This window comes from Meleagris gallopavo, chromosome 8 (genome assembly GCF_000146605.3).
Source record: "Meleagris gallopavo isolate NT-WF06-2002-E0010 breed Aviagen turkey brand Nicholas breeding stock chromosome 8, Turkey_5.1, whole genome shotgun sequence".
Taxonomy (NCBI): Eukaryota; Metazoa; Chordata; class Aves; order Galliformes; family Phasianidae; genus Meleagris; species Meleagris gallopavo.
Genome location: NC_015018.2, coordinates 28905995 through 28921962, shown reverse-complemented (window position 1 = coordinate 28921962; position 15968 = coordinate 28905995). Strand labels below are relative to the sequence as shown.

Genomic DNA, 15968 nt, shown 5'->3' with positions numbered 1-15968 from the left:
CATCATTTCATAACTGTCCTGGTTCAGTTAAGAGAATGCGTGCGGGGAGGAGGGGTTAAAAATACTTAAGAAGAAAGTTTCCCCAGAACTACTCCCTGTTGAGTACACAGGGGGGATAAGCTTTGACAGTTTAGTTTTAAACAAGAGATAACATCAAATAGGCCCATGGGACTGGTTCCAATTATCAAGCCAAACAAAAAGAACAGCTGCACCCAAAAAAGCCTATACTTACAGTCATATTTCATTGTAACCACATTACAAAGGAAAAGTCTCATGATATACAAGGCTTTTGGTGTTGGTTTTTTTAATTCCACAACATATTTAGAAAGTCACCACATCATATGGTATAGAGATGCACAGTCAATTAAACAGGCATTTCATTAACATTGCTTTTATACTCACATCAAAATGTCTTAGGTTAATCAAATCATTACATTAAAAGGGAATGCTACAAAAAGGAAATAACTGACAACTTTACCTACAAATCCCATGACTTGATGTCAATATTGTTTCTGGTTGCTTGTCAAGGTAAAGTATCTTGGGATTGTATTTCCTTGGAGTTTTCACAATGATAATGAGAACAATTATACTTCTCCATCTGGAATCCATTAAATATGATTATGATTGCTGACTTTCCTATCCTTATTACTATCTAGATTAGCTAACCCCATTATAAAGACCATGCTCCCAAAGCTCAGTTGCAAATATGGTTATATGATTTCCTGTCATCCAACCAGAGTGTCTTTCTCTCTCCCCCTCTCATCTTTCTGTTCATGTACCATTTTACAAACTATTTTACCCTTGTCTCAATTATAAGAACCTTAATAGGTTCAAAATCCCAGGTGACTTGCATTTGCAGGTGTTTAAGAAGGGAAAAATCAGCTGACCTATGTGGTAATGACTCTTACTTGCCTCAATCAAGCAAATGGATCTGGCCTGCAATTTGCAGGTGGTACAGGGTGGAAACTTAAACATCCTGATCATTTATTTCATGCAGCTTATTTCATGCAGGTTTAGTAAGAACTGTTAAGAAAGATGTTATTGTAAAGAGGAAAGAAGAGAGAAGTTTTGTACTATAAACTTAGTAAGCAACCTTCCAATTCAGAAAGCTGAATTGGTAACTTAAGTCTTCCTAAAGTCTCTGGTTTTCATTTTGTTCTCATTTACACTATTAGTAAATCCAGAGCAATTCCACCAGTTTCATTGAAGTTGCTCCAAATTCATACCAGTACAATAAAGATCAGAATGTGTCTTTATTTATCTGAAGAGGTTCTTATGAATTTTCGTTAAAGAGTCTGTTAAAAGCAGAAATGTCATTGGGTAAGGATCAATTCACAGTGTTTCTGAACCAGATTAATCAAAATTTGTATGTCTTCAGCTGCAAAGTTTAATCTAACACTTTGCAAATGGCAGTGTCTATAATAACAATATGACACACCAGAAATGCACACAACTTTTCTTCTTGACCTCAGACAAGCACCTCTGAGTGAAAGATGCAAAGGCCATGGTTTCTTGTAGGGCTTTATGTGAAATGATTTCAGATGAAGCTCTTAGTTCTACTATGCCTGTAAACCCACGTATTTTTCCTCCGTTTCTTTTTCTGCTGTACATCTACGATCGCTTATTGTTTTGAACACTAATTTAGGGGTTCGTTGATGCATTATAGCTTTGCACAGCCAGCTCAGAACTTTCAAACTGCTTGCTTTGTGCTTTGATTATGCATTCATTTTGACTTGAAAAAGGATTATATAATAATAAGCAGTGTTTCAACAGAAGCCAGTTGCAGCTCTTTCTATCTATAATGATTGTTTAATAACTACTTAAGATGTGGTGCCTGGGGTTGTCTAATCAGCCAGTTTTTATTAGCTTTCAGTGAATTCAGAGTGATACCTAATCAGTTGCAAAGCTTCAGCGTTGAAAAAGGTAAAGTTTAACACAGTGAAATCATAAAGGTCAAAAATCATTAATTTTCATTACAAATTATTCTTGTGGGCTTTTATAAGGCATCTCTTACTATCTAGGAAAAAATGATAAGTCTGAGCAAAGTGTTTTCCTGGCCTATATTTTCTTTGTTAAACTATGAGAAGCTGGGTATGATTCAAAATGTCTTGAAGTCAACAAACTATTCTAGTGAGTTCATTGCCTTGAGATCATGGCTCATTGAAAGAGCATGTGTTCACACTTTGCTATCCTTGAAACCCTTTTGGCTACTCCCCGTTCACAGCCTCTTTTAATTCTTTTACTTTCTGTGTCACTGTGGAAGTAATGCTTTCACAGCAAATTTGAGGAAGAACCATGAAGGGAATTTAGGAACCACATGGCTTAGGGAAAAATGCTAGGTGATCTAAAGCATCACACACGTTTCTGCTGTTTAAGGAGTCTGACATTTTTGAGTTACTGCAGTCTAATGAATCCTTTCTACTTATCAGGTGATCACCAACAACTAATAGTACATATACTTCACCCATTGCAAGTATGAGCTGAAAGATGCTTGCTTAAACGTCACTGAAAGACATTTACACTGACTCACTGACTCATGCTTGTGGCCAGCTAAGGGCGTACACATGTCAATTCCCACAGCTCAGCTGACACACAGAAGTTCCTTAAGCCACAGTGACATGATCATGTTTAAGAATCCTTTTTTCCATAACTGTGGCTTCCATTAATTTGTTGTGGTCACATTGAAATCTGTCGAGTACCACCAGTATGAAATCCACATAGAAAAGTAAAAGCTTTTTAATTAAATATCCTCTGCTTTCCAAATTAAATATCCATGTTGTTTTGTGACTCACCTCCTAATGTCTGCAACTTTGCAGTTCAAAACCTCCTTTTTGGTTTCCTTCTCATTTCTGTCCAGATGTGTTCTTTCCTTCCTTTGTGCTCTGCCTTACTAATGGTAGATTTTCAAGGCCATAGTGGGTTAACCAACACACATGCTATCCACAGCAGCAGTAGATTGATGTTGGTGGGCCAGCAGAATCAGAATTGACAAGTAGATATCTCGTCTATCTGAAATTTCCACTAATTTGTTGTTTGGCATTTATATTGTTTCCCTGCTGAAGGGAAAATAACTTACAGCAGCCTGGGCACCTGAAATCTAGCACCCATGACAAATCTATAGTGTAAAGGATATCCCTGTTTTCTTCCATGATGTGATCTTGGATCAACAAAGCATTTGGGCTGGTGTTTATCTGCTGAAGTGCCTGGAGGAAGTGCATCACCTTCATGGGTGTAAAACCTGATATAACAGGACAGGAGCACACTTTATGTACCTTGCAAGATCAATCTATCATCAATCATCGTTTGCTACAAGAGAAAAAGAAAGTTTCTTCATGTCCTTAATATGCAGATCAACTTAGAAACCCCTCCTAGAGTCATGTAATGGAAGCCAAACCCATCCAGCAAAATCCTATCATAAGTTACATGTAAAGTTTTTATGAGATGAACTATGAACTTTAAAAAGTCTGGAATCTTTAGCAATTGCTTATTGCCTGCAGGATAGATACAGTTAGTATAGTGCCTTGTGGGCATGCCCTTAGCTGCAATCCTTATTGATGTTCTTTTGCTACTGCTTTCAAAACTGTTAAAATTCCTTCGCTCAAGTGTTCTTAGCACTTATGTTGATAGGGAATACTTCAAAGGATACATCTTTACTTTATCAAATCTGCTCTAATTTTGTAGACAGAATCAAAGAGGTTCATTTTAAGTCTAGTCAAGTTTGCCAACTGTCCTAAGCTCAAGAAAATCAATTCTGTGTTGCTATGTAATCAACCTAAACGAGAAGCCTCAAACACAACACGGCAAACTTCTCTTTGGTGAAACCACAATTTACTTCAGCACATCTACCCTGAAAATAATTTTTGCCCATTATTCTTACTCCCACACTTTTTCTCCCTTTCCTCCGAAAGCTTCCCCGAAGTATTTGGTACTAAAGTTGCACTGATGAGCAGCTGATACATCAGTCCTCAAACAGAGCTCTCAGTAGTGCCTGTTGAAAGCATCATATGTTTGCTTCTCTTTCTCACAGAAGCTCACTTTGAAGCAAAGCACTTGCGGGGTGTTCTCACACAGTTATTATGACAACAAGGTACATAATGAGGGTCGTGCACTTGGCAAGCTTTTACGAACAAATAGCAAAGGGCAAAACAGGAGTTTTGTAGCTGATATTTTTGGCATGAACCTCTATTTACTGTGGCAAGCAAAAAAACTTTTTTTTTCTCTTAACAACCTAAATAAAATTGTAAACTTTATGTCAGTAAAAGCGCCATGTCCATAATGTTGTGCCTGGGGTCGCACAAAGCTGTGCTCCCAGTTGTAGCTTTAGTTTGAGTTATGAATTCTATGGTCATGATGCAAAAGAGATTTTTTGTTTGTTCTTTTTCAGCATCTAAAATAATTGTAGAGACAGTTTAAACTAAAGGAAGATATCTAAACATATTAAACAATTTCTGCAGGAAAAATTTATTCAAAACCTGGAAAGCTATGCTTTTCTAGAAAGGTTCTTTGGAGACTCATAGACTCAGCTTCAGTTTTTACTTTTAATAGTATTTTGATTAGACCACATAACTTAAAGAAAACGTCCTGTGTTAATCCTATATTCACATTAAAAAAAAAAAAACAGTTGCAAAAAGCCATCCATGAGCGTCTTCTTCTGCAGTATTGAAATAAAAACCTGACCCTAATGCAAGCAGTGGTCAAAGTCACATTTCCATATAGAAAAGATACACTCCATGAAGGTTTTTGTTCCTGCTTTGTCCTCTACTTCCATCTTTTGACAAGAAACTGACTTTGAATATGTCTTGGTACCTGAAATAGATGATAAAGTCGAGAAAACTACAGCTGCTTATATTGGCTGTAACACATTGATTTTTGCATGAAGACAGTTTGCATGATTATATGAGCCCAAAGTTGTAATAATGTCTCTGCAAAAGGGCAAATCAAAAAAGAATGTGTAGAATACATGCATGAGTACACAAACATATGTAAAAAGCAAAAGGTTATATCACAGTCTAAATACCACCTCCTTTGTCTTGTGCTTCCTGTTGCCTGGATCAAGGCTTGAGTAAATAAGAAATGTGTTTACGTGTTGTTCAGGCTGCATGAGACTGGGCTGCAGAGCAGAAACTGTGCGTATGTACATAAATACACTTACATATACATTTACATTTATTCATTATATTTAAATACAATGGTGTTCTGCCTGGGCATCAAAGGATCATCGCTGAAGAAAATAACTGTAGATTAATTTTGCCAAGATAATACCAAATCCAGAGCTGTCAGTAGATGAAGTGATTGTGTGTCCAGGTATGCAACTGCATATGATGTACAAAATATATGGATATTTGTGGATATCAATCCATAGAGTGTATGTGGAGAACTTTCTGCATGAAAGGATACACTCATGTCTGCCTGTATAGTGTGCACAGATAATGACAGAGTAGACAATGACAAGCAGAGGTGTGTAAGAAGTAAGTGTATACGTGGCAATTAGGCTGACAGTCCCGTGCTGATGTGACACGGATCTCAATCCTGTGATTCCAGAGAGGCAGCTAGAAGAAGCAGAGAGGCTGGATCCACTGCCTTGTGAGAGACAGGCAGCCAGCAAAGGGGGAACATGCACATGATTGACACAGAAGCATTGTGCTACTCTGTGAGCCCTTGTGGCGTGTGCCCATATGGACTCATTTGTCTCTCTCTCTCTTTTTTTCTTTTGGCACTCTCCACAACCCATTTAGTGGCAACACTACTTGTATAGAGCATGGCCTTTTGCTGGGGGGGGGGAACCATTCATTCACAATAACAGCAACTTTTCTTTTTAAAAGTTGTCTCAATATTTTAGTTGTCCAAATATTTTACAAATACTTTCATGTTTCATACAAGCAAGAAAGCAAAGGGATTTTCACCTCTGTCTGCATGGTGATGAAAGCAAGCAAACTGTGACTTTGCTGCTAAATAGGCCCATTTCCAGAGTTTGGAGGAACTCTCATTTGATATTCTCAATGTGAGATGTTCCTCTTTATTAACCTTTACAATAAGTTCATGCAATTCTTGCACGCTTTCTTCCAGATATTCCCTTATGACTGCTTTTTTCTTTCTTACCTTTTGCAGTGGGAGTGCATCGAGCATGCAGAATGACCTCGGTGCCAACGCCAACGCAACATCCACCACATCTGCCGCAAAACTCCCTCCTGGGGCACAGAGAGGAAGGGTTGTCCTTCCAAAGGGTTAAGGCATTTTCAAATACAGATTCGTATCTTGGGCACAGAAAACAGCACGTTGGATGAACAAGAAAAAAAAGATCCTGTTTAGTTTCAGTGTGTGACATTTGCCTGGGGGAAGAAAGTGCAGAGCTCATTGGAAATCCTATTGTTGAAACTCTGACCAGTCAGTTATAAAGTGTCACAATTTAATATGCCAGAGTTGTTTCCATTTTCAGGGTCAATCACTCCATCTGTGTGTGCGTGCGCAGTGAGCCTCTGCATTTAAATAAATATTTTCAGATTTTTTGTTGGTTAATTTCCTTTACAGGAATTCCTTTTGTTTTCAGCAGAGCAGACCACCAGGAAGATTACATCCTTCACAGCACTCGGAGGCACATTTTCCAACACCAAATCCCTTGATCAAAGCAATAGAAGTTATAGATTGAAGCAATAATTATGACCTTAATCAGAGTTTGTTTTGTTACATGATTAATCATACATGATAGTTAAAAATGTCGTCTGCTGCCTGCTGCTGGTGTGAGATGCAACTAGAAACACCACCTATAAAATAGCTAGAAGAAAGGTCAACAAATCTGAGCTTGTTACAGCAACCTGCAGGTCCCACACATTTCGATGTTTAGACATCAGTTTGCGATAACTGCTTTCTTTTATGACTCTGGGCTTTGTTACCAACTTACCATTAATAGGGTTCAGCCAATGCAGATCTTTTGACTCTTTTTCTCTCTCTGTCCTCACCTGTCACCCTTCTCTTCATCAACTATATTTATTACAATCAAGCCCTGTCAACTGTCACAGCTTACATACAGTCTGCCAGTAAATATGTCTTTCCAGTCATTAGACATTCCTTCCAGTCACCTTGGGATTTCTACCTTGTCTATCTCACTCCAAAAAAACTTTTGTTCAGAAGTATTAGACTCCCACAGAGCGGTGTCAGCTTGGGGCCATTACTGTAGGAAGTGACAGAAAACACCAAACTGTCACTCATTAGGATCTAGTTTTTCCAGAGTTGATGTAAGTCAGATTTAGCCCCAAAACGAATCATGATTTATTTAATATATTTGCTTCTACAAGTGTCAGCTCATCAACTTAAAATGTTTCTCCTTTAACTCTATTGAGGCCTGTACAGAAAGTTTTCTTTGAAATGTAGTTTTTGCTCTAAGGCTCAATAATTAGAACAGAATTGAGAACAGTCAAGTTTCTGCTCTACAGGTGCACTTTAGTGGCCCTCAGTCTTATAATTTTATGTAAAATTGTTCATGTTAGAATTAGTACCGGACATGTGAGAAAATGCCACCTGGTGGGTGAACTCTTTTTATTCTGGTTCCCAAGTCCAGGGTGAGATTATAAAAATCTGTGGATAAGTTTGAAGAGAGAAAAGCAATTAGCTAAGGAAGCAAAGATGCAGAAAGAAAAAAAAGACTATGATTTCCTGATTATACTGTGAACTGTCTAACAGACCTATAGTCCATCCTTCTGGAGCAAAATTTATATACCAGAGGTGCTTCAGTAATTGCACTTAAAGTAAAAGCCTTTACTGGGAGGCATGGACACCAAAGGGTGCCTTGACTCCCCAGACATGCATGTCGAACTAGGATGTGTACTAGTAGTATATTCCACATAAAGTTGGAGAGAGAAAGCTGCTGTTCGCTGGATCGCAGAGAAATGTCAAAGTAATAGGTGGCATGTCTGAAAAAATGAGAGGAAAGAAGAGAGGAATAAAGGTCCGGGATCATTAACTCAAAGGATACGAATCGCTCAGACAGCAGCCACTAGAGAGTGAGTCAGGTCCTCCACTGGTGCACATCAACATAGTCCAAGTGACTCCAGTGAATTCACAGAGCGCAGGTTTACAGAGCTAGGTAACCCAGAGGAAATGTCAGTAGGCAGACTTTGCATTCAAATAGGGATATCATCATTAGTGATTCACTTACATAGTAGCTGTTACAGACTGTAGGGGACTACGCAGTTAGAAATTGTGCATGAGTACCAGTGACTTGGTTTCACTATCAAATTTCAAACACCTCTGAGACAGAAGGTCCTATAAAATCACAGGAATATACACACGTGATGGAGAAGAATGAAATGGTCCCATAAATCAGAAGTTACTTGGGATTTTTAGTGGGCACAATTGCCAAGTTCTCTTCTTTGCTTTCTAACTGTGAAAATGATTCCTGCCATAGATTACCAGCTGACAATAAATATGGAGCACAGATCCTGATAATCATCAGAGGATTAACAAGACAGATTAATCATCTACAGGATTTCCACTAGCTGTGGCTGCTATGACTTGACTCTGCTTACTGTCAGTGTGGGAACAGATTTCACCATTAAGGATACAGAAAAATCACAGATTGTTTGAGGTTTCCATCCTTAAGCCTGGGATCCATCCAGTGCTTCTGTGGATCACTGAGGGGACTGAGCTGTATCAGGATGCCAGCACAGCAGCAGCACTGAACACTAGGAAATGTCAGCATGAGTGCTTGGAACAACATCCTGGGCAAAACATCTCTGGGAATCCACATCAAAATGTTGGGTACTGTATCAAAAAGCTGATCCTTCAATATTGCCTTGTTAGCAAATAAGACCAGATACAAATGCTTCTGACAGAGCTAATCTCATTTCCTACCTTTTCATGCAGCAGCTCTAAAAATGTTTTTTGTTTAAAGAAAAGATTATTTTTAGTGTTTTGGAGACACCAAGAAAAGAAGTTGGTTCTTACAGTTATTAGCAATGAAACCCCAGGTTACAGCTGATGAATGTTGGGTAACGTTTCTTCTTTTTAACCTGGTGAGTGATCAAGAGACACTACCTGCTGCTAGCTAAACACAGATCATCATAAGTTATAACTTCTTGCTGAAAAGAAGCAGCGTTAATTACAAAACAGGGAACTGAAGGTAAAAGGTGGGGAGGTACCATTTAACAGAAGGTTGGAAGGCCTGTTATCTGCCAGCACCACAGCTCTAATTCTATAGTAATTTTCCAACATTTGAAGCTACCACAGATTCCTAAACAACCCAGAGACCTGAATTCCTAACATGCTTTTAAATCCCTCAGCACCCTTGCTAGCCCAGTTTCTGCTGTAGAAGTGCTTTGCCCCAGCTGGATTGCTCAACATCCCTACTGTGTGACTGACTGCAAGGGGACACAGGAGAAGGGGGACACCATCTTTCAGGATCTGCATTCACAGAAGAGGATGGCCTGTCCAACACTCTGTATAGGAGCATCTTGCCAGGCTCATGCCAGTTAACACTTCTTCTCATCTCCCAGGGCATCTGGAGTGAACTCATCCAAGGATCAGACTTGTCAAAACCTGTCCAGATCTCAAGAAGGAAAAAAAAAAAAAAAGCCCAGCCAGTGCCTCCTTCCATTACCACCAAGGAATGATAGTATTGCATAATTAAGAATGATGATTTCATGCCAAAGTCATGCCTGTATGCAGGTACGAAGAGATTGACTCAATTCTGTTGTGCCCTTCTTTTGAGAAAAGGATGAAGGAACAGGCTGTGTGATGGCACTAATGTGGTACAGAAACACTAGCCCACGAGCTGCTGAACGAGTGCCTGAAATATTGTTGACATGTAGCATAATGATAAAGAAACCATTTTAGTGTTGAGCAGGTCTAATCTCAAACAAACATGCCACTATTAGGAAAGTTTTGTAACCCTTTTGGAAGCAGATGCACATTTGTACGGCTGGGAAGCAGAGATCAGAGGATTTATGTGAACTTTTTGTACGGACACTGGAGTTACTCTGTTTGCTAGGTCACCTCTCAAGTCCCTTACCAGCATACAAAAACCTACCCCACAGCCACAGCAGACAGACTCCCATCAAAGCCAACAGGCTTTCGACCAGGCCTAGGATTTTAGATTTATACACAAGATGGCAAGTAAATTGTCACAGGGCAGCCTGAGAAAGCAAAAAGTGACCACAGGTGTGGCAGCCACTCTGGGAAACAGATGAAAGAACCAGCACAGCCCAAAACAGAGATGAGATGGATCAGATGGCAAGTGTAGACTCAGCGTGTTCCTTGGCAAAACCCAGAGTGAGATCAGTAGCAGGAGCATCCTGAGGAGGGAATGTCAACAACACAGCATGATTTCCACCCGCCCTGCGGGAGCTACCTTTGCATAGGAAGGTAATCTCCTCTCCCTGGGCTTCCCATGGGGAGTCTGTCCTGCACCCTCTCAGTGGAAAACACGACTCAAATGCAGTCAGCTACGGATCTGCTGGAACTCCAGTGGTGCACTGTTATTCTCATCATAATTTTAATTTTTAAGGATTACTTTTTTCCTTTCATTCATTACATTAAAAAAATTGTGAATCCACAAGGAACTTTTCATCGCTGGCACTAAAGAGGATGCCCGAAAATGAAACATTAGATTCTGTTTGACAAAGCAACTAAAATACTCATACAGATAGGACTGTGGTATTCAGTCTCTTTGGTATGAAATCAGGCTAAATAAACGTTTGTGTGTTGACTACTGCAAAATAATTATACAAACTGCAACCAACAAAGGCGGTAATAACTGCTGGAGGTGTAGGAATGGGAAGAGGGCAGAGAGGGGGGTAGTGGAAGGAGGAATGAAGGGAACCTCAAGGTCAAATAAGCAATGGGTCGGGGCACACAAAAAAATGTAAACAAGAGAAGTCTTTCAGCATAATTTTGAAAGTAATGGATGACAGAGTCGTATTATGCAGGTGTACAGAAAGCACTTTGCTGCATTATGCCATCTCAAGTTCTTGCTCCTATTTCCCTTTGTCAAGAGGTCTTTGATTGAAGACACGATTGTTTTCCAAAGAAAGGATAAAATGTCATGTGAATAGCTCAAGTGATAGACTGCAGTATCTTGGATGCAGCAAGAAAAAGCAATGCTAATGGATTTGGATAGTAAATAATATGGGGCAAGAGGGAGAAACAATCAGGTCTAGCACAAGGATAGAGGAGGCAGTTTGAACTTCCATAGTCTTCCAGATTCCTCCCTCTCCCTCATAGGGGCATGCTAACTCCCACATACCTAAACCCATTTGGTTTTGCTTGTTTTGTTTCCTGATCTGCTAGTTCCTCAAAACGGCCTGTTGAAAAGCATCTGTCCTCATTCCTCATGTACGATTCACTCCAAACCATTCATAGCAAGCTGGGGCAGAAGTCCAGTGCCCTGACTAGTATGTAAATACTGGTCCATATCTGAATGACCCAATCTTCATATGACTCTTGTGTAGTCACATGAAGTAAGCTTTGCTCTTCAAGAGAGCTGCCTCACCTGAAGTATTGTCAATTCAAGGGAAATAAGAAACAGATAAAGATAAGGACTTGCTAAGCAGACATAAGTAGGTCCTAAATCAATCCCAGAGAAGAAGAGAAAAAAAAATCCCGTCACAAACATCCCTCTGGATTAAACTTAAATGCCAAAAAAAGTTGCATTGAGAGGAAACAGGAAGCAAGGGAAAAGAACCATGATTTTCATGATTCGTTTGTTATGCCATTTCCACAGTTAATGTGTGTGTCCTGCTCTATTAGAACAGTGCAATAAGCAGTGACTTCTGCACAGCTGGCAGAAGTCGGAGATGGAGATGCTGGAGCTGGAGCAGCCAGTGCAGCCCTGGATCCATTCAGCTTCAGCCCAGATAATTAAGCAGGGCCCAACATGGCCTGGTGGAGAGTTCTAACCAGATGTGCTGCACAGACCAAACTACACCTCTGCAGAGACCCTACTTGCCTTCACTTTGTGGCTTATTCTGGAAGAAAGGTGAACTGTTTTGAGACATTATATCCCCTTCGGGATCAAGTCCAGACTAACCAAAGTCAGAGCAGGATAATGACCAGATTCAAGGGTTGGACTCAGGTTTCTATCATCAGAACATAACAGAAGGCCTTTCTCAACACTTGTGAATATTAGATTTCAGATTAAAAAAAAACAAAATAAAACAAAAAACATCCAACTCCCTTTGGCCTTTTGTCTGAGATAAGTTGTAGTATCTGTTTGAGATCTGACACGTGCTGTATCAGGACCAACAGCACTCACTGGTGGGGGCATATGCTCCGTGATCTAACAGATCTTGCCTGTCTTTAGTTCCTCTGATCCGATGATTTGGCTGCCCTGTGGGTACACTGCACACTTACCTGAAGATGCACAGAGAGCTGTGGGATGCCATCACACTGTCAAGATGCATCACGAGATAGCAACAGTAGAAGACTTTCTGGGAATGACACCACATCATCATTCACTTCACGCTGATAACTTTGTGGTGTTGTTTCCTGGAGCCATCTCATCCTGTTCAGGAACAGCAGACAGTGTAAAAGAGGTGAGGTATGGCACTAAACATTAAAAATGCTATTATCTAGTTTTCTAGTTATTGAGGGCTTAGAGTCAGCCCCAGGACTTCGAGTGCCTCTTCGATCACTGAGCTGACTCAGAAAGCTCAGGAGGTGGTAGTGGCAGGAGGCTTTGTAGATCACTAAATCAAACCAGTAAACAAGATATATTTGTCCTTAAGACCTGTCTGGAACACATCAATGGGAAAACCTGCTCTGTTAGGGGTTCCTCAGTTGGGGAGGCATATGTTGGAGGTCCCATGCAGCTGGTAAACAAAGTATTACTTGGATCTCTTGACAAAGTAAGACAGAGAAAGAAAGAAAGAAAGAAAAAAAGAAAAAAAGAAGGAAAAAAAAAAGAGGTATAGAGACTTAATTCCTTAAATGAGAAAGGTACAGATCCCCTACATCATTTCTGACTTCTAGGAGTTAATTAGTTACAGGCAAAAAAGATGGTGGTCACTAGAAACCTACAGTTGTACCAATGGTGCAAAAAGGATAGCCCAAGCAAATAACAGATGTGGTTGGCTCAAAAGAGCCAATTAATCACAAATAAATTGAAAAGAAGAAGAAAAAAGACAGAAAAAAAAATGCAAATGAAGATTAGAGGTAGTTTATAATGAATTTCTTGAGCAAGATAATTATGGAATTGCTGTTAAGTTTAATTCACATATGATTTCAATTGAAAAAAATGGTACTTGCAATACTGATAAGGCACAGGATGAATGGGTGAAGAGCTGGCTACTTGGCAGATGTCCAAAAGACAACTGTCAACAGAGAGTCATCACTGCATGGATTTTTCCCTAACAAAATTTAGCAGCCAGAAGGACTGGTTTGCAACTTGCTGATGTTTTCTTTGGTGGATTCAGTTAGTAAACATCATTAGGCTCCTGTCTATGAATTAGTTTCAGTAAGAATTATGCCCACATCAGATCATCTCCATAGATTGTTTTTGGAAAATGTTATTTAATTGAAAATGTTTCTGACCTGCTCTCACAGTCTTTGCTGATAACACATTTGGGAAAACAGAGAGGCTGGCGGAGGGATGAAAAAGAGTGCTGCTGATGTGAGGGTGACATCTGAAAATCTTGAAAAGATGGAGTGAATTAAAAAAAAAAAAAGATACCCTGATACAGCCCAAAGCAAAATTATATAAATGGGAAAGTGTATCCTTCAGAAGTGTCCACCTATCTCTGCTGACTACTGAGGCAGCCCAGGAAATGCCTAACCCTATTAGGTGCCTAACATTTAGATGGCTAAGAGTTTGCTCAGACTTAGGTTAAGATGCTCTCCACTCTCATAGCAAAGAAGAGAATGCAGACTAGAGACTAAACCCTAGGTGGGCATAAGCCAGACTCTGGAATCCAGTTGTCACGTTAAAGAAAGACATAACAAAATTGGAGAAGGCTCAAAAAGAGCCACGAAAATGATTTACTGACTGCAGATAATGTTTGACAGTGATAAACCTAAAGATCTCACACTGTTTAATTTATCAAAAAGAAGATTAAAAGGTTACTTCATTGCAAGAATTATCTCATAGGAACGCCACGTACTGAAATGCTCTTTAATCTAGCCAGAATGGCACAAATATTTAGCATTGAAGGTGATTAGCCACTAGAATGAAGCATCAAGGGAAGAGGTGGAATTTCTCTCTCCTGATGTCTTCAAATCGGGTCTGAATGCTTTTCTGGCAGCTGTGCTTTAATCAAACAAAAGCTATGCTTTAGTCAAATGCAAGTTACCGGGCTGAATACAGGGAAAGTTGGACAAAAAAAGGATGCACTCCTGGCCTCAAAAATCTACAAATCTGTGAATGCCAGCTGTAATTTGAATGTACTTGTAAAAATCAAAGTGTTCAAAGTGTTCTCTGCTTTAAGGGATAAGAATCCCAGGAGAGTAGGCAGGGCCATGCTCTTAGTGCTTACGAACAGCAACCAGCGCTCTAAAAAATTGGCTTCTTGTCCAAAACTTACCACTGACTGCCTCCATGGCCCGGGCAAGACCACTGCTTCAAACTGGGCTGTGTGAAAAGAGACACATCAGAACTGTGATAAGGCAATGAGCAGGCATGCATTGCTCTGGGTTCAGAGGGATTTGTGAGCACTTACTGTCCATGGATGTGAATTTACACATCCCCTAATGAAAGGGGAACACTTTGGGAGTGACTCCCATAGCATCTGAAAGACTCATGGGAAGGCCTGCCTCACTTCTTGCTCCTAGATCAGAGCCAAGTTTTCACCATTCCTGCTTTTTGGCATCACCTTTCTTTGTCTCTGTTCTCTGAGCTGTAAAATAATCACATTTCCTGAACTGGACAACTGAAAGGATTAACATTAGAGTACTAGTTTTCAACCCAGGGGTCTGCAGACCTCTGGGAGCTCTGTGGTATACTTCCAAGGTGTCTGCGAGAGGTGGCAAAGGAAAACAAGCCCACTTATGCTATACAGCACTTCGAGAACATGCATTTCAAAAGGGACACACTCCTCTGCAAAACACACCACGGCTCACAAATCAAAAAAGGTGAAAAAAGCAGAAAGTGAGAGGCAGCCTGTAAGTGACCGCTGCTTTGCAGCTGCTTCCCCTGCCAGCCGGGGCTCGCCAAGCCTTGCTAGATGCACTGACTGCCAGCAGTCGGTGGGCTGATGCCCCTAGTGCCTCCTCTTCCATCACCACCAGAGCAGTGCCGAAGGGCTGCAGGATGCGATCTCACCTGGAGCGTTCCCATCTCCTGGCTGCTCACTGCCTCCCGCCCAGCACCGCGCTCCGTGCTGACAGCTTTTTGATTTTCCCCTCTGCGGGGTGGGCAGACGCAACCACGCTAAGGATCGCTTCTCATCTTTGTCTCCAGCCTCTGTCGCTTTCACCTATTCCCACGAGCTTTTTTCCCTCCTTCTCTTTTTTTTTTTTTTTAACAAAAAAGCCTTGCTTGTCAAACAAGTTTTTCTCCCTGAACTCTCTGGCTCCCAGCCGTGACACAGGCACAGAAATACTATTCCCAAGGTGAAAGTTTACCGGCTCGAATAACAATGCCAGCTGCTCTGTTGGCAACAAGTTCCACCTCAGATGCAGAAAGGGTGACAGTAGAAGCCAGCATCCCGATGGGGCACGCTGCAGGCCAGGCTGGTACCCAAATGCTCTGACAGTGCCTGTGTGCAGGTGGCCCTGAGCTGCATCTCAGTGGGATAGAAGGACTGGGAGAAGGAGCTGGGCATGGAGGCTCTGCCCTACACAGCTTGTTCAGACTGCAGTCAAATAGGAAAGGGATGTGTAATAAAGGGAAGACATCCAAACAGCATCATGTGGGGCCCTGCTAACCATTACCTTTGCAGTGGGTGTCAGAACACGCCATTCATTTACAGCTGGAGAAAGGCTTCTCTGCTACCCATGCATTCTAAAGCATTTAGGGCTATTTCTTTTACAGCGCTGATTTTTTT

At 40.7% G+C, this 15968-nt stretch overlaps 1 long non-coding RNA gene across 1 annotated transcript; it reads right to left on the bottom strand.

The window, feature by feature from the left end:
* Window positions 1-3190: 3190 nt before the first annotated feature.
* Window positions 3191-14767, bottom strand: LOC104912047. The gene is made up of 5 exons (XR_794372.2): window positions 14508-14767; window positions 12343-12493; window positions 7970-8076; window positions 6100-6214; window positions 3191-4806 (listed from the first exon to the last, which is right to left on the bottom strand). It is a non-coding gene; the product is annotated as an uncharacterized LOC104912047 (long non-coding RNA).
* Window positions 14768-15968: the final 1201 nt, after the last annotated feature.